Source organism: Vidua macroura, chromosome 28 (genome assembly GCF_024509145.1).
Source record: "Vidua macroura isolate BioBank_ID:100142 chromosome 28, ASM2450914v1, whole genome shotgun sequence".
Lineage (NCBI taxonomy): Eukaryota > Metazoa > Chordata > Aves > Passeriformes > Viduidae > Vidua > Vidua macroura.
The window spans coordinates 4,769,466-4,788,059 of NC_071598.1; the positions used below are offsets into that span (position 1 = coordinate 4,769,466).

The following is an 18,594-nucleotide window of genomic DNA, read 5'->3' on the forward strand; positions in this document are numbered from 1 at the left end:
CTCAAGAATGGGGCTGGGACCTGCAGAAATGGGGCTGGGATCCCCAGAGACCCCTCTCAATAGGGCTGGGACCCACAGAAATGAGGCTGGGACGCCCAGAGACCGCTACCCATAGGGCTGGGACCCTCACAGACCCTCCCCCTTGACCTGAAAGTCTCAGAAGTGGGGCTGGGAACCCCAGAGACCCCTCCCCATGGTCTTAGGACCAACCAGAATGGGTCTGGGACCACCAGACACCTCTTGCCATGGACCTGGGACCCCCAGAGACCCCTGCCCATAGGGCTCGCACCCCCAGAAGACCCCTCCCTATGGACCTGGGACCCCCAGAAATGGGGCTGGGACCCTCACAGACCCCTCCCCATGGACTTGGCACGCCAGACATGGGGTTGGGACCCCCGGAGACCCCTCCCCATAGGGCTGGCACCCCCAGAAGACCCCTCCCCATGGGCATGAGATTCCCAGAAATGGGGCTGGGACAAACAGAAATGGAGCTGGGACAACCAGAAATGGAGCTGGGACAACCAGAATGGGGCTGGGACCCCCAGAATGGGGTTGGGACAACCAGAATTGGGCTGGAACCTCCACACACCCCTCCCCATGGACTTGGGACTGCAAGAAATGGGGCTGGGACCCCCACATGTAAGCCACGCCCACTCCCCGCCTTGCCCCACCCTCTGCCTCGAACTAACCAATCAGCGCCTGGAACAATCAGCGCGGGAAGGCCTTCGGCACCAACCAATCAGATCGCTCTCTCATTCTGGCCCCACCCTTTCATTCTGACGTAAAAAAGATCCGTGATGATTCCCCCCTCGCCCCTATGACGTCACTGCACTCCCATTGGCTGCTGGCAGGAGGGCGGGGAATGCCAGGCCTATAAAAGGCGTGCGTGGGCGCGCAGAGCTCAGTTTGGGTCCGGCGATGGGAGCGGCGGAAGCAGCGGAGCCCTGGGAGCACCCCGGAGCCGACACCGGAAACGGACGGCGGCCAGCGACGGGGAATGCCCCGGGGTGAGGACACCGACAGAGCATCCTCGCGGCAGCGAGCACCGAGAGCGGCCGAGCATCGCCCCGGAGCGAGGACCACGGAACCGGGAGCACCACGGCGACCCATGGAGCATCCCCCCCAGGCAACGGTGAAGATGGTGCTGGGATCGGGTGGGACCTCCGCGGGCACTACCGGAGCATCCCCCACAGGTAATGTGTTTTCCCAAATAGCCTAGGAATCCCCACGGAGTACCGAGAGAGCGGCGGAGTATCGGCCCGGAGTGAGGACCACGGTGTCGGGAGCAGCACGGAGAGCGGCGGAGCATCCCCAGGAGAGAAGGCAGGACAGCGACAGAGAATCCCCCGAGGCAGCGAGCACCGAGAGCGGCGGAGCATCCCCGTGGTGAGGACGACGGTGCCAGGAGCACCAGGGAGAGCAAGAGAGCATCCCCCGGAGGTGAGAAGTGCGGACACCAACAGAGAATCTTCTCGGGGCAGTGGTGAAGACGGTGCTGGGATCGGGACGAAGCTCCGCGGACACTATTGGAGCGTCTCCCCAAGGTATTGTATTTTCCCAAATTGGGTAGGAATCCCCACGGAGCACTAAGAGCGGCGGAGCATCCCTGGGGTTGAGGAAGGGAGCCATGGACAGAGAATCCCGCAGGGTGCGGAGCATCTAGATCAGTGGAGAAGCCCCGGGGTGAGGACGACAGTGCTGGGAGCAGCACAGAGACCGAGAGAGCAATTCCGGGGGGGAGAAGGGAGGACGTCAACAGAGAATCTCCCCGGAGCATCGGGCGAGATCTCCGCGGACCCCAACTGGAGCATCCCCCACAGCTAAATGGAGCTGGACACCCCCAGAATGGGGCTGGGGGCCCCCAGAATAGAGCTGGGCACCGCTAGGATGGGACTGGGACCCCCAGAAATGGAGCTGGGACAATCAGATTGGGGCTGGGCACCCCAAAAAATGGAGCTGAACACCCCCAGAATGGGGCTGGGACTGCCAGAATTGGGCTGGAACCCCCAGATGTAAGTCACGCCCACTCCCCGCCTTGCCGCACCTTCTGCCTTGAACTAACCAGTCAGTGCCTGGAACAATCAGCGCGGGAACGCCTTCGGCATTGACCAATCAGATCGCTCTCTCATTCTGGCCTCACCCTTTCATTCTGATGTCACAAAGAGCCGTGAGGATCACCCCTCGCCGCTATGACATCCCTGCGCTCCCATTGGCTGCCGGCAGGAGGGCGGGGCTTACCGGGCCTATAAAAGGCGCACGCGAGCGCGCGGGGCTCAGTGCGGGCCCGGCGATGGAAGCGGCAGCGGCAGCGGAACCTTGGGAGCACCCCGGAGCCGACACCAGCCAAGGACAACGGCCAGAGGCAGGGAATGCCCCGGGGTGAGGACACCAACAGAGCATCCCCCATGGCAGCAAGCAGCGAGAGCGGCCGAGCATCGTCCCAGAGCGACGAACACGGAACCGGGAGCACCACGGGGACCCATGGAGCATACCCCCGGGGCAGCGGTGAAGAGGGTGCCGGGATCGGGCGGGAGGAGCACGGACACCCACCGCATCATCCCCCACAGGTAAGGGATATTCTCAAAAAGGGTAGGAATCTACAGGGAGCACCGAGAGTGGCGGAGCATCCCCGGGTGAAAAGGGAAGACACGGGCAGAGCATCCCCCGGGGGAAGGGGTGAAGACGTTGCCGGGATCGGGCGGAAGCTCTGCAGACACTACCGGGGCATCCCCCAGAGGTAATGTGTTTTCCCAAATAGGGTAGGAATACCCACGGAGCAGCGAGAGCGTCGGAGCATCCCCAGGGTGCGAAGGGAGGACACCGACAGAGAATCCCTTGGGTCACCGAGCATCGAGAGCGGCCGAGCATCGCCCCGGAGCGAGGACCACGGAACCGGGAGCACCACGGCGACCCATGGAGCATCCCCCCCAGGCAGCGGTGAAGACGGTGCCGGGATCGGGAGGGAGCTCCCCGGACACTCCCAGAGCATCCCCCACAGGTATTGTATTTTCCCAAATAGGGCACGGATCCCCACGGAGAGCGGCAGAGCATCCCAGGGGTGAGAAAGGAAGCCACGGACAGAGCAGCCCCCGAGGCAGAAAGCACCAAGAGAGCGGCCGAGCACCGCCCACGAGCGAGGAACACGGAACTGGGAGCACCAAGGAGAGTAGCGGAGCATCCCCGGGGTGAGAAAGGAAGACACGGACAGAGCATCCCCCGGGGCAGCAAGCACCGAGAGCGGCCGAGCACCGCCCCAGAGCAAGGAACACGGAACCGGGATCACCACGGGGACCCATGAGCATCCCCCTGGGGCAGCGGTGAAGAGGGTGCCGGGATCGGGCGGGAGGAGCACGGACACCCACCGCATCATCCCCCACAGGTAAGGGATATTCTCAAATAGGGTAGGAATCTACAGGGAGCACCGACAGTGGCGGAGCATCCCCGGGTGAAAAGGGAAGACACGGGCAGAGCATCCCCCGGGGAAGGGGTGAAGACGGTGCCGGGACCGGGCGGAAGCTCTGCAGACACTACCGGAGCATCCCCCAGAGGTAATTTGTTTTCCCAAATAGGGTAGGAATTCCCACGGAGCAGCGACAGCATCGGAGCAGCCCCGGGGTGCGAAGGGAGGACACCGACAGAGAATCCCTTGGAGCAACGAGCGCCGAGAGCGACTGAGCATCCCCTTGGTGAGGACGACGGTGCCAGGAGCAGCACGGAGAGTGAGATAGCATCCCCCAGAGGTGAGAAGGGCGGACGCCAACAGAGAATCTCCTCAGGGCAGCGGCGAAAACGGTGCCGGGATCGGGAGGGAGCTCCCCGGACACTACCGGAGCATCCCCCACGTGTATTGTATTTTCCCAAATAGGGTACGGATCCCCACGGAGAGCGGCAGAGCATCCCCGGGGTGAGAATGGAAGCCACGGAGAGAGCATCCCCCGGGGCAGCAAACACCGAGAGAGCGGCCGAGCACCACCCCAGAGCGAGGAACACGGAACCGGGAGCACCACGGGGACCCATGGAGCATCCCCCGGGGGCAGGGGTGAAGACGGTGCCGGGATCAGGCGGAAGCTCTGCAGACACTACCGGAGCATCCCCCAGAGGTAATGTGTTTTCCCAAATAGGGTGGGAATCCCCACGGAGCAGCAAGAGCGTCGGAGCATCCCCGGGGTGTGAAGGGAGGAAACCGACAGAGAATCCCTTGGGTCACCGAGCATCGAGAGCGGCCGAGCATCGCCCCGGAGCGAGGACCACGGAACCGGGAGCACCACGGCGAGTCATGGAGCATCCCCCCCAGGCAGCGGTGAAGACGGTGCCGGGATCGGGAGGGAGCTCCCCGGACACTACCGGAGCATCCCCCACAGGTATTGTATTTTCCCAAATAGGGTAGGGATCCACATGGAGCACCGAGTGCGGGAGAGCATCCCCGGGGGTGAGGAAGGAGGCCATGGATAGAGAATCCCCCGGGGCAGCAAGCACCGAGAGCAGCGGAGCATCCCCCCGGGGCAAGGACCACAGAGACCCATGGAGTGGCAAAGACGGTGCCGGGATGGGGCGGAAGGAGCCCGGACACCCACTGGAGCACCCCTCTGAGGTAAGGGATTTTCCCAAAGAGAGTAGGAATCCACACGGAGAGCAGCGGAGCATCCCCAGGAGTGAGGAGGGCGGACAGTGACAGAGAATCCCCCAAGGCTGCAAGCACCGAGAGCGGCGAAGCATCCCCTTGGTGAGGACGACGGTGCCAGGAGCAGCACGGAGAGTGAGATAGCATCCCCCGGAGGTGAGAAGGGCGGACACCAACAGAGAATCTCCCCAGGGCAGCGGGGAATACGGTGCCAGGATTTGGAGGGAGCTCCACCGACGCTACCGGAGCATCCCCCACGTGTATTGTATTTTCCCAAATAGGGTACGGATCCCCACGGAGAGCGGCGGAGCATCCCCGGGGTGAGAAAGGAAGCCACGGAGAGAGCATCCCCCGGGGCAGCAAGCACCGAGAGAGCGGCCGAGCACCACCCCAGAGCGAGGAACACGGAACCGGGAGCACCACGGGGACCCATGGAGCATCCCCCCGGGGCAGCGGTGAAGAGGGTGCCGGGATCGGGCGGGAGGAGCACGGACACCCACCGCATCATCCCCCACAGGTAAGGGATATTCTCAAATAGAGTAGAAATCTACAGGGAGCACCGAGAGTGGCGGATCATCCCCGGGTGAAAAGGGAAGACACGGGCAGAGCATCCCCCGGGGGCAGGGGTGAAGACGGTGCCGGGATCAGGCGGAAGCTCTGCAGACACTACCGGAGCATCCCCCAGAGGTAATGTGTTTTCCCAAATAGGGTAGGAATCCCCACGGAGCAGCAAGAGCGTCGGAGCATCCCCGGGGTGCGAAGGGAGGACACCGACAGAGAATCCCTTGGGTCACCGAGCATCGAGAGCGGCCGAGCATCGCCCCGGAGCGAGGACCACGGAACCGGGAGCACCACGGCGACCCATGGAGCATCCCCCTCAGGCAGTGGTGAAGACGGTGCCGGGATCGGGAGGGAGCTCCCCGGACACTACCGGAGCATCCCCCACAGGTATTGTATTTTCCCAAATAGGGTAGGGATCCACATGGAGCACGGAGTGCGGGAGAGCATCCCCGGGGCTGAGGAAGGAGGCCATGGATAGAGAATCCCCCGGGGCAGCAAGCACCGAGAGCAGCGGAGCATCCCCCCGGGGCAAGGACCACAGAGACCCATGGAGTGGCAAAGACGGTGCCGGGATGGGGCGGAAGGAGCCCGGACACCCACCGGAGCATCCCCCTGAGGTAAGGGATTTTCCCAAAGAGAGTAGGAATCCACACAGAGAGCAGCGGAGCATCCCCAGGGGTGAGGAGGGCGGACACTGACAGAGAATCCCCCAGGGCTGCAAGCACTGAGAGCGGCGAAGCATCCCCTTGGTGAGGACGACGGTGCCAGGAGCAGCACGGAGAGTGAGACAGCATCCCCCGGAGGTGAGAAGGGCGGACACCAACAGAGAATCTCCCCAGGGCAGCGGCGAAAACAGTGCCAGGATTTGGAGGGAGCTCCACCGACGCTACCTGAGCATCCCCCACGTGTATTGTATTTTCCCAAATAGGGTACGGATCCCCACGGAGAGCGGCAGAGCATCCCCGGGGTGAGAAAGGAAGCCACGGAGAGAGCATCCCCCGGGGCAGCAAGCACCGAGAGCAGCCGAGCACCACCCCAGAGCGAGGAACACGGAACCGGGAGCACCACGGGGACCCATGGAGCATCCACTCGGGGTAGCGGTGAAGAGGGTGCCGGGATCGGGCGGGAGGAGCACGGACACCCACGGCATCATCCCCCATAGGTAAGGGATATTCTCAAATAGGGTAGAAATCTACAGGCAGCACCGAGAGTGGCGGATCATCCCGGGGAGAAAAGGGAAGACTCGGGCAGAGCATCCCCCGGGGAAGGGGTGAAGACGGTGCCGGGACCGGGCGAAAGCTCTGCAGACACTACCGGAGCATCCCCCAGAAGTAATGTGTTTTCCCAAATAAGGTAGGAATCCCCACGGAGCAGCAAGAGCGTCGGAGCATCCCCGGGGTGCGAAGGGAGGACACCGACAGAGAATCCCTTGGGCCACCGAGCATCGAGAGCGGCCGAGCATCGCCCCGGAGCGAGGACCACGGAACCGGGAGCACCACGGCGACCCATGGAGCATCCCCCCCCGGCAACGGTGAAGACGGTGCCGGGATCGGGAGGGAGCTCCACCGACGCTACCGGAGCATCCCCCACGTGTATTGTATTTTCCCAAATAGGGTACGGATCCCCACGGAGAGCGGCAGAGCATCCCCGGGGTGAGAAAGGAAGCCACGGAGAGAGCATCCCCCAGGGCAGCAAGCACCGAGAGCGGCCGAGCACCGCCCCAGAGCGAGGAACATGGAACCGGGAGCACCATGGGGACCCATGGAGCATCCACCCGGGGCAGCGGTGAAGAGGGTGCCGGGATCGGGTGGGAGCTCCCCGGACACTCCCGGAGCATCCCCCACAGGTATTGTATTTTCCCTAATAGGGTACGGATCCCCACGGAGAGCGGCAGAGCATCCCTGGGGTGAGAAAGGAAGCCACGGAGAGAGCATCCCCCGGGGCAGCAAGCACCGAGAGAGGGGCCGAGCACCGCCCCAGAGCGAGGAACACGGAACTGGGAGCACCAAGGAGAGTAGCGGAGCATCCCCGGGGTGAGAAAGGAAGCCACGGAGAGAGCATCCCCCGGGGCAGCAACCACCGAGAGAGTGGCCGAGCACCACCCCAGAGCGAGGAACACGGAACCGGGAGCACTACAGGGACCCATGGAGCATCCCCCCGCGGCAGCGGTGAAGAGGGTGCCGGGATCGGGCGGGAGGAGCACGGACACCCACCGCATCATCCCCCAAAGTTAAGGGATATTCTCAAATAGGGTAGGAATCTACAGGGATCACCGAGAGTGGCGGAGCATCCCCGGGTGAAAAGGGAAGACACGGGCAGAGCATCCCCCGGGGGCAGGGGTGAAGACGGTGCCGGGATCAGGCGGAAGCTCTGCAGACACTACCGGAGCATCCCCCAGAGGTAATGTGTTTTCCCAAATAGGGTAGGAATCCCCACGGAGCAGCAAGAGCGTCGGAGCATCCCCGGGGTGCGAAGGGAGGACACCGACAGAGAATCCCTTGGGTCACCGAGCATTGAGAGCGGACGAGCATAGCCCCGGAGCGAGGACCACGGAACGGGGAGCACCACGGCGACCCATGGAGCATCCCCCCCAGGCAGCGGTGAAGACGGTGCCGGGATCGGGAGGGAGCTCCCCGGACACTCCCGGATCATCCCCCACAGGTATTGTATTTTCCAAAATCGGGTACGGATCCACATGGAGCACCGAGTGCGGGAGAGCATCCCCGGGGCTGAGGAAGGAGGCCATGGATAGAGAATCCCCCGGGGCAGCAAGCACCGAGAGCAGCAGAGCATCCCCCCGGGGCAAGGACCACTGAGACCCATGGAGTGGCAAAGACGGTGCCGGGATGGGGCGGAAGGAGCCCGGACACCCACCGGAGCATCCCCTCTGAGGTAAGGGATTTTCCCAAAGAGAGTAGGAATCCACACGGAGAGCAGCGGAGCATCCCCAGGAGTGAGGAGGGCGGACACTGACAGAGAATCCCCCAGGGCTGCAAGCACCGAGAGCGGCGAAGCATCCCCTTTATGAGGACGACGGTGCCAGGAGCAGCACAGAGAGTGAGATAGCATCCCCCAGAGGTGAGAAGGGCGGACACCAACAGAGAATCTCCCCAGGGCAGCGGCGAAAACGGTGCCAGGATTTGGAGGGAGCTCTGTCGACGCTACCGGAGCATCCCCCACGTGTATTGTATTTTCCCAAATAGGGTACGGATCCCCACGGAGAGCGGCGGAGCATCCCCGGGGTGAGAAAGGAAGCCACGGAGAGAGCATCCCCCAGGGCAGCAAGCACCGAGAGCGGCCGAGCACCGCCCCAGAGCGAGGAACACGGAACCGGGAGCACCACGGGGACCCATGGAGCATCCACCCGGGGCAGCGGTGAAGACGGTGCCGGGATCGGGCGGGAGGAGCACGGACACCCACCGCATCATCCCCCACCGGTAAGGGATATTCTCAAATAGGTTAGGAATCTGCAGGGAGCACCGAGAGTGGCGGATCATCCCCGGGTGAAAAGGGAAGACTCGGGCATAGCATCCCCCGGGGAAGGGGTGAAGACGGTGCCGGGACCGGGCGAAAGCTCTGCAGACACTACCGGAGCATCCCCAAGAGGTAATGTGTTTTCCCAAATAGGGTAGGAATCCCCACGGAGCAGCAAGAGCATCGGAGCATCCCCGGGGTGCGAAGGGAAGACACCGACACAGAATCCCTTGGGTCACCGAGCATCGAGAGCGGCCGAGCATCGCCCCGGAGCGAGGACCACGGAACCGGGAGCACCACGGCGACCCATGGAGCATCCCCCCCAGGCAGCGGTGAAGACGGTGCCGGGATCGGGAGGGAGCTCCCCGGACACTACCGGAGCATCCCCCACAGGTATTGTATTTTCCCTAATAGGGTACGGATCCCCACGGAGAGCGGCAGAGCATCCCTGGGGTGAGAAAGGAAGCCACGGAGAGAGCATCCCCCGGGGCAGCAAGCACCGAGAGAGGGGCCGAGCACCGCCCCAGAGCGAGGAACACGGAACTGGGAGCACCAAGGAGAGTAGCGGAGCATCCCCGGGGTGAGAAAGGAAGCCACGGAGAGAGCATCCCCCGGGGCAGCAACCACCGAGAGAGTGGCCGAGCACCACCCCAGAGCGAGGAACACGGAACCGGGAGCACTACAGGGACCCATGGAGCATCCCCCCGCGGCAGCGGTGAAGAGGGTGCCGGGATCGGGCGGGAGGAGCACGGACACCCACCGCATCATCCCCCAAAGTTAAGGGATATTCTCAAATAGGGTAGGAATCTACAGGGATCACCGAGAGTGGCGGAGCATCCCCGGGTGAAAAGGGAAGACACGGGCAGAGCATCCCCCGGGGGCAGGGGTGAAGACGGTGCCGGGATCAGGCGGAAGCTCTGCAGACACTACCGGAGCATCCCCCAGAGGTAATGTGTTTTCCCAAATAGGGTAGGAATCCCCACGGAGCAGCAAGAGCGTCGGAGCATCCCCGGGGTGCGAAGGGAGGACACCGACAGAGAATCCCTTGGGTCACCGAGCATTGAGAGCGGACGAGCATAGCCCCGGAGCGAGGACCACGGAACGGGGAGCACCACGGCGACCCATGGAGCATCCCCCCCAGGCAGCGGTGAAGACGGTGCCGGGATCGGGAGGGAGCTCCCCGGACACTCCCGGATCATCCCCCACAGGTATTGTATTTTCCAAAATCGGGTACGGATCCACATGGAGCACCGAGTGCGGGAGAGCATCCCCGGGGCTGAGGAAGGAGGCCATGGATAGAGAATCCCCCGGGGCAGCAAGCACCGAGAGCAGCAGAGCATCCCCCCGGGGCAAGGACCACTGAGACCCATGGAGTGGCAAAGACGGTGCCGGGATGGGGCGGAAGGAGCCCGGACACCCACCGGAGCATCCCCTCTGAGGTAAGGGATTTTCCCAAAGAGAGTAGGAATCCACACGGAGAGCAGCGGAGCATCCCCAGGAGTGAGGAGGGCGGACACTGACAGAGAATCCCCCAGGGCTGCAAGCACCGAGAGCGGCGAAGCATCCCCTTTATGAGGACGACGGTGCCAGGAGCAGCACAGAGAGTGAGATAGCATCCCCCAGAGGTGAGAAGGGCGGACACCAACAGAGAATCTCCCCAGGGCAGCGGCGAAAACGGTGCCAGGATTTGGAGGGAGCTCTGTCGACGCTACCGGAGCATCCCCCACGTGTATTGTATTTTCCCAAATAGGGTACGGATCCCCACGGAGAGCGGCGGAGCATCCCCGGGGTGAGAAAGGAAGCCACGGAGAGAGCATCCCCCAGGGCAGCAAGCACCGAGAGCGGCCGAGCACCGCCCCAGAGCGAGGAACACGGAACCGGGAGCACCACGGGGACCCATGGAGCATCCACCCGGGGCAGCGGTGAAGACGGTGCCGGGATCGGGCGGGAGGAGCACGGACACCCACCGCATCATCCCCCACCGGTAAGGGATATTCTCAAATAGGTTAGGAATCTGCAGGGAGCACCGAGAGTGGCGGATCATCCCCGGGTGAAAAGGGAAGACTCGGGCATAGCATCCCCCGGGGAAGGGGTGAAGACGGTGCCGGGACCGGGCGAAAGCTCTGCAGACACTACCGGAGCATCCCCAAGAGGTAATGTGTTTTCCCAAATAGGGTAGGAATCCCCACGGAGCAGCAAGAGCATCGGAGCATCCCCGGGGTGCGAAGGGAAGACACCGACACAGAATCCCTTGGGTCACCGAGCATCGAGAGCGGCCGAGCATCGCCCCGGAGCGAGGACCACGGAACCGGGAGCACCACGGCGACCCATGGAGCATCCCCCCCAGGCAGCGGTGAAGACGGTGCCGGGATCGGGAGGGAGCTCCCCGGACACTACCGGAGCATCCCCCACAGGTATTGTATTTTCCCAAATAGGGTAGGGAACCACATGGAGCACCGAGTGCGGGAGAGCATCCCCGGGGCTGAGGAAGGAGGCCATGGATAGAGAATCCCCCGGGGCAGCAAGCACCGAGAGCAGCGGAGCATCCCCCCGGGGCAAGGACCACAGAGACCCATGGAGTGGCAAAGACTTTGCCGGGATGGGGCGGAAGGAACCTGGACACCCACCGGAGCATCCCCCTGAGGTAAGGGATTTTCCCAAAGAGAGTAGGAATCCACATGGAGAGCAGCGGAGCATCCCCAGGGGTGAGGAGGGCGGACACTGACAGAGAATCCCCCAGGGCTGCAAGCACCGAGAGCAGCGAAGCATCCCCTTGGTGAGGACGACGGTGCCAGGAGCAGCACGGAGAGTGAGATAGCATCCCCCAGAGGTGAGAAGGGTGGACACCAACGCAGAATCTCCCCAGGGCAGCGGCGAAAACGGTGCCAGGATTTGGAGGGAGCTCCACCGATGCTACCGGAGCATCCCCCACGTGTATTGTATTTTCCCAAATAGGGTACGGATCCCCACGGAGAGCGGCGGAGCATCCCCGGGGTGAGAAAGGAAGCCACGGAGAGAGTATCCCCCGGGGTAGCAAGCATCGAGAGCGGCCGAGCACCACCCCAGAGCGAGGAACACGGAACCGGGAGCACCACGGGGACCCATGGAGCATCCCCCCGGGGCAGCGGTGAAGAGGGTGCCGGGATCGGGCGGGAGGAGCACGGACACCCACCGCATCATCCCCCACCGGTAAGGGATATTCTCAAATAGGGTAGAAATCTACAGGGAGCACCGAGAGTGGCGGAGCATCCCCGGGTGAAAAGGGAAGACACGGGCAGAGCATCCCCCGGGGAAGGGGTGAAGACGGTGCCGGGATCGGGCGAAAGCTCTGCAGACACTACCGGAGCATCCCCCAGAGGTAATCTGTTTTCCCAAATAGGGTAGGAATCCCCACGGAGCAGCGAGAGCATCGGAGCATCCCCGGGGTGCGAAGGGAGGACACCGACAGAGAATCCCTTGGGGCAACGAGCGCCGAGAGCGACTGAGCATCCCCGTGGTGAGGACGACGGTGCCAGGAGCAGCACGGAGAGCGAGATAGCATCCCCCAGAGGTGTGAAGGGCGGACACCAACAGAGAATCTCCCCAGGGCAGCGGCGAAAACGGTTCCGGGATCGGGAGGGAGCTCCCCGGACACTACCGGAGCATCCCCCACAGGTATTGTATTTTCCCAAATAGGGTACGGATCCCCACGGAGAGCGGCAGAGCATCCCCGGGGTGAGAAAGGAAGCCACGGAGAGAGCATCCCCCGGGGCAGCAAGCACCGAGAGAGCGGCCGAGTACCGCCTCAGAGCGAGGAACACGGAACCGGGAGCACCACGGGGACCCATGGAGCATCCACCCGGGGCAGCGGTGAAGAGGGTGCCGGGATCGGGCGGGAGGAGCACGGACACCCACCGCATCATCCCCCACAGGTAAGGGATATTCTCAAATAGGGTAGAAATCTACCGGCAGCACCGAGAGTGGCAGATCATCCCGGGGTGAAAAGGGAAGACACGGGCAGAGCATCCCCCGGGGAAGGGGTGAAGACGGTGCCGGGACCGGGCGAAAGCTCTGCAGACACTACCGGAGCATCGCCCAGAAGTAATTTGTTTTCCCAAATAGGGTAGGAATCCCCACGGAGCAGCGAGAGCATCGGAGCATCCCCGGGGTGCGAAGGGAGGACACCGACAGAGAATCCCTTGGGTCACCGAGCATCGAGAGCGGCCGAGCATCGCCCCGGAGCGAGGACCACGGAACCGGGAGCACCACGGCGACCCATGGAGCGTCCCCCCCAGGCAGCGGTGAAGACGGTTCCGGGATCGGGGGGGAGCTCCCCGGACACTACCGGAGCATCCCCCACGTGTATTGTATTTTCCCAAATAGGGGACGGATACCCACGGAGAGCGGCAGAGCATCCCCGGGGTGAGAAAGGAAGCCACGGACAGAGCATCCCCCGGGGCAGCAAGCACCGAGAGAGCGGCCGAGCACCACCCCAGAGCGAGGAACACGGAACCGGGAGCACCACGGGGAGTAGCGGAGCATCCCCAGGGTGAGAAAGGAAGACACGGACAGAGCATCCCCCGGGGCAGCAAGCACCGCGAGTGGCCGAGCATCGCCCCGGAGCGAGGACCACGGAACCGGGAGCACCACGGCGACCCATGGAGCATCCCCCCCAGGCAGCGGTGAAGACGGTGCCGGGATCGGGAGGGAGCTCCCCGGACACTCCCGGATCATCCCCCACAGGTATTGTATTTTCCAAAATCGGGTACGGATCCACATGGAGCACCGAGTGCGGGAGAGCATCCCCGGGGGTGAGGAAGAAGGCCATGGATAGAGAATCCCCCGGGGCAGCAAGCACCGAGAGCAGCAGAGCATCCCCCCGGGGCAAGGACCACTGAGACCCATGGAGTGGCAAAGACGGTGCCGGGATGGGGCGGAAGGAGCCCGGACACCCACCGGAGCATCCCCTCTGAGGTAAGGGATTTTCCCAAAGAGAGTAGGAATCCACACGGAGAGCAGCGGAGCATCCCCAGGAGTGAGGAGGGCGGACACTGACAGAGAATCCCCCAGGGCTGCAAGCACCGAGAGCGGCGAAGCATCCCCTTTATGAGGACGACGGTGCCAGGAGCAGCACAGAGAGTGAGATAGCATCCCCCAGAGGTGAGAAGGGCGGACACCAACAGAGAATCTCCCCAGGGCAGCGGCGAAAACGGTGCCAGGATTTGGAGGGAGCTCTGTCGACGCTACCGGAGCATCCCCCACGTGTATTGTATTTTCCCAAATAGGGTACGGATCCCCACGGAGAGCGGCGGAGCATCCCCGGGGTGAGAAAGGAAGCCACGGAGAGAGCATCCCCCAGGGCAGCAAGCACCGAGAGCGGCCGAGCACCGCCCCAGAGCGAGGAACACGGAACCGGGAGCACCACGGGGACCCATGGAGCATCCACCCGGGGCAGCGGTGAAGACGGTGCCGGGATCGGGCGGGAGGAGCACGGACACCCACCGCATCATCCCCCACCGGTAAGGGATATTCTCAAATAGGTTAGGAATCTGCAGGGAGCACCGAGAGTGGCGGATCATCCCCGGGTGAAAAGGGAAGACTCGGGCAGAGCATCCCCCGGGGAAGGGGTGAAGACGGTGCCGGGACCGGGCGAAAGCTCTGCAGACACTACCGGAGCATCCCCAAGAGGTAATGTGTTTTCCCAAATAGGGTAGGAATCCCCACGGAGCAGCAAGAGCATCGGAGCATCCCCGGGGTGCGAAGGGAAGACACCGACACAGAATCCCTTGGGTCACCGAGCATCGAGAGCGGCCGAGCATCGCCCCGGAGCGAGGACCACGGAACCGGGAGCACCACGGCGACCCATGGAGCATCCCCCCCAGGCAGCGGTGAAGACGGTTCCGGGATCGGGAGGGAGCTCCCCGGACGCTACCGGAGCATCCCCCACGTGTATTGTATTTTCCCAAATAGGGGACGGATACCCACGGAGAGCGGCAGAGCATCCCCGGGGTGAGAAAGGAAGCCACGGACAGAGCATCCCCCGGGGCAGCAAGCACCGAGAGTGGCCGAGCATCGCCCCGGAGCGAGGAACACGGAACCGGGAGCACCACGGGGAGTAGCGGAGCATCCCCAGGGTGAGAAAGGAAGACACGGACAGAGCATCCCCCGGGGCAGCAAGCACCGAGAGCGGCCGAGCATCGCCCCGGAGCGAGGACCACGGAACCGGGAGCACCACGGCGACCCATGGAGCATCCCCCCCAGGCAGCGGTGAAGACGGTGCCGGGATCGGGAGGGAGCTCCCCGGACACTACCGGAGCATCCCCCACAGGTATTGTATTTTCCCAAATAGGGTAGGGAACCACATGGAGCACCGAGTGCGGGAGAGCATCCCCGGGGCTGAGGAAGGAGGCCATGGATAGAGAATCCCCCGGGGCAGCAAGCACCGAGAGCAGCGGAGCATCCCCCCGGGGCAAGGACCACAGAGACCCATGGAGTGGCAAAGACTTTGCCGGGATGGGGCGGAAGGAACCTGGACACCCACCGGAGCATCCCCCTGAGGTAAGGGATTTTCCCAAAGAGAGTAGGAATCCACATGGAGAGCAGCGGAGCATCCCCAGGGGTGAGGAGGGCGGACACTGACAGAGAATCCCCCAGGGCTGCAAGCACCGAGAGCAGCGAAGCATCCCCTTGGTGAGGACGACGGTGCCAGGAGCAGCACGGAGAGTGAGATAGCATCCCCCAGAGGTGAGAAGGGTGGACACCAACGCAGAATCTCCCCAGGGCAGCGGCGAAAACGGTGCCAGGATTTGGAGGGAGCTCCACCGATGCTACCGGAGCATCCCCCACGTGTATTGTATTTTCCCAAATAGGGTACGGATCCCCACGGAGAGCGGCGGAGCATCCCCGGGGTGAGAAAGGAAGCCACGGAGAGAGTATCCCCCGGGGTAGCAAGCATCGAGAGCGGCCGAGCACCGCCCCAGAGCGAGGAACACGGAACCGGGAGCACCACGGGGACCCATGGAGCATCCCCCCGGGGCAGCGGTGAAGAGGGTGCCGGGATCGGGCGGGACGAGCACGGACACCCACCGCATCATCCCCCACCGGTAAGGGATATTCTCAAATAGGGTAGAAATCTACAGGGAGCACCGAGAGTGGCGGAGCATCCCCGGGTGAAAAGGGAAGACACGGGCAGAGCATCCCCCGGGGAAGGGGTGACAACGGTGCCGGGATCGGGCGAAAGCTCTGCAGACACTACCGGAGCATCCCCCAGAGGTAATCTGTTTTCCCAAATAGGGTAGGAATCCCCACGGAGCAGCGAGAGCATCGGAGCATCCCCGGGGTGCGAAGGGAGGACACCGACAGAGAATCCCTTGGGGCAACGAGCGCCGAGAGCGACTGAGCATCCCCGTGGTGAGGACGACGGTGCCAGGAGCAGCACGGAGAGCGAGATAGCATCCCCCAGAGGTGTGAAGGGCGGACACCAACAGAGAATCTCCCCAGGGCAGCGGCGAAAACGGTTCCGGGATCGGGAGGGAGCTCCCCGGACACTACCGGAGCATCCCCCACAGGTATTGTATTTTCCCAAATAGGGTACGGATCCCCACGGAGAGCGGCAGAGCATCCCCGGGGTGAGAAAGGAAGCCACGGAGAGAGCATCCCCCGGGGCAGCAAGCACCGAGAGAGCGGCCGAGCACCGCCTCAGAGCGAGGAACACGGAACCGGGAGCACCACGGGGACCCATGGAGCATCCACCCGGGGCAGCGGTGAAGAGGGTGCCGGGATCGGGCGGGAGGAGCACGGACACCCACCGCATCATCCCCCACAGGTAAGGGATATTCTCAAATAGGGTAGAAATCTACCGGCAGCACCGAGAGTGGCGGATCATCCCGGGGTGAAAAGGGAAGACACGGGCAGAGCATCCCCCGGGGAAGGGGTGAAGACGGTGCCGGGACCGGGCGAAAGCTCTGCAGACACTACCGGAGCATCGCCCAGAAGTAATTTGTTTTCCCAAATAGGGTAGGAATCCCCACGGAGCAGCGAGAGCATCGGAGCATCCCCGGGGTGCGAAGGGAGGACACCGACAGAGAATCCCTTGGGTGACCGAGCATCGAGAGCGGCCGAGCATCGCCCCGGAGCGAGGACCACGGAACCGGGAGCACCACGGCGACCCATGGAGCGTCCCCCCCAGGCAGCGGTGAAGACGGTTCCGGGATCGGGGGGGAGCTCCCCGGACACTACCGGAGCATCCCCCACGTGTATTGTATTTTCCCAAATAGGGGACGGATACCCACGGAGAGCGGCAGAGCATCCCCGGGGTGAGAAAGGAAGCCACGGACAGAGCATCCCCCGGGGCAGCAAGCACCGAGAGAGCGGCCGAGCACCACCCCAGAGCGAGGAACACGGAACCGGGAGCACCACGGGGAGTAGCGGAGCATCCCCAGGGTGAGAAAGGAAGACACGGACAGAGCATCCCCCGGGGCAGCAAGCACCGCGAGTGGCCGAGCATCGCCCCGGAGCGAGGACCACGGAACCGGGAGCACCACGGCGACCCATGGAGCATCCCCCCCAGGCAGCGGTGAAGACGGTGCCGGGATCGGGAGGGAGCTCCCCGGACACTACCGGAGCATCCCCCACAGGTATTGTATTTTCCCAAATAGGGTAGGGAACCACATGGAGCACCGAGTGCGGGAGAGCATCCCCGGGGCTGAGGAAGGTGGCCATGGATAGAGAATCCCCCGGGGCAGCAAGCACCGAGAGCAGCGGAGCATCCCCCCGGGGCAAGGACCACAGAGACCCATGGAGTGGCAAAGACGGTGCCGGGATGGGGCGGAAGGAGCCTGGACACCCACCGGAGCATCCCCCTGAGGTAAGGGATTTTCCCAAAGAGAGTAGGAATCCACATGGAGAGCAGCGGAGCATCCCCAGGGGTGAGGAGGGCGGACACTGACAGAGAATCCCCCAGGGCTGCAAGCACCGAGAGCGGCGAAGCATCCCCTTGGTAAGGACGACGGTGCCAGGAGCAGCACGGAGAGTGAGATAGCATCCCCCAGAGGTGAGAAGGGTGGACACCAACAGAGAATCTCCCCAGGGCAGCGGCGAAAACGGCGCCAGGATTTGGAAGGAGCTCCAACGATGCTACCGGAGCATCCCCCACGTGAATTGTATTTTCCCAAATAGGGTACGGATCCCCACGGAGAGCGGCAGAGCATCCCCGGGGTGAGAAAGGAAGCCACGGAGAGAGCATCCCCCGGGGCAGCAAGCACCGAGAGAGCGGCCGAGCACCACCCCAGAGCGAGGAACACGGAACCGGGAGCACCACGGGGACCCATGGAGCATCCACTCGGGGCAGCGGTGAAGAGGGTGCCGGGATCGGGCGGGAGGAGCACGGACACCCACCGCATCATCCCCCACAGGTAAGGGATATTCTCAAATAGGGTAGAAATCTACAGGCAGCACCGAGAGTGGCGGATCATCCCGGGGAGAAAAGGGAAGACACGGTCAGAGCATCCCCCGGGGGCAGGGGTGAAGACGGTGCCGGGATCAGGCGGAAGCTCTGCAGACACTACCGGAGCATCCCCCAGAGGTAATTTGTTTTCCCAAATAGGGTAGGAATCCCCACGGAGCAGCAAGAGTGTCGGAGCATCCCCGGGGTGCGAAGGGAGGACACCGACAGAGAATCCCTTGGGTCACCGAGCATCGAGAGCGGCCGAGCATCGCCCCGGAGCGAGGACCACGGAACCGGGAGCACCACGGGGACCCATGGAGCATCGCCCCAGGCAGCGGTGAAGACGGTGCCAGGATCGGGAGGGAGCTCCCCGGACACTACCGGGGCATCCCCCACAGGTATTGTATTTTCCAAAATAGGGTAGGGATCCACATGGAGCACCGAGTGCGGGAGAGCATCCCCGGGGGTGAGGAAGGAGGCCATGGATAGAGAATCCCCCGGGGCAGCAAGCACC

At 63.7% G+C, this 18,594-nt stretch overlaps 2 long non-coding RNA genes across 2 annotated transcripts; both read left to right on the forward strand.

Moving 5' to 3' along the window:
* The first annotated feature begins 5,911 nt into the window (after window positions 1-5,911).
* LOC128820124 (uncharacterized) lies at window positions 5,912-8,554 on the forward strand. The gene is made up of 2 exons (XR_008440825.1): window positions 5,912-5,985; window positions 8,386-8,554. It is a non-coding gene; the product is annotated as an uncharacterized LOC128820124 (long non-coding RNA).
* A 3,477-nt stretch (window positions 8,555-12,031) lies between these two features.
* Window positions 12,032-14,089, forward strand: LOC128820121 (uncharacterized). The gene is made up of 2 exons (XR_008440823.1): window positions 12,032-12,206; window positions 13,921-14,089. It is a non-coding gene; the product is annotated as an uncharacterized LOC128820121 (long non-coding RNA).
* Window positions 14,090-18,594: the final 4,505 nt, after the last annotated feature.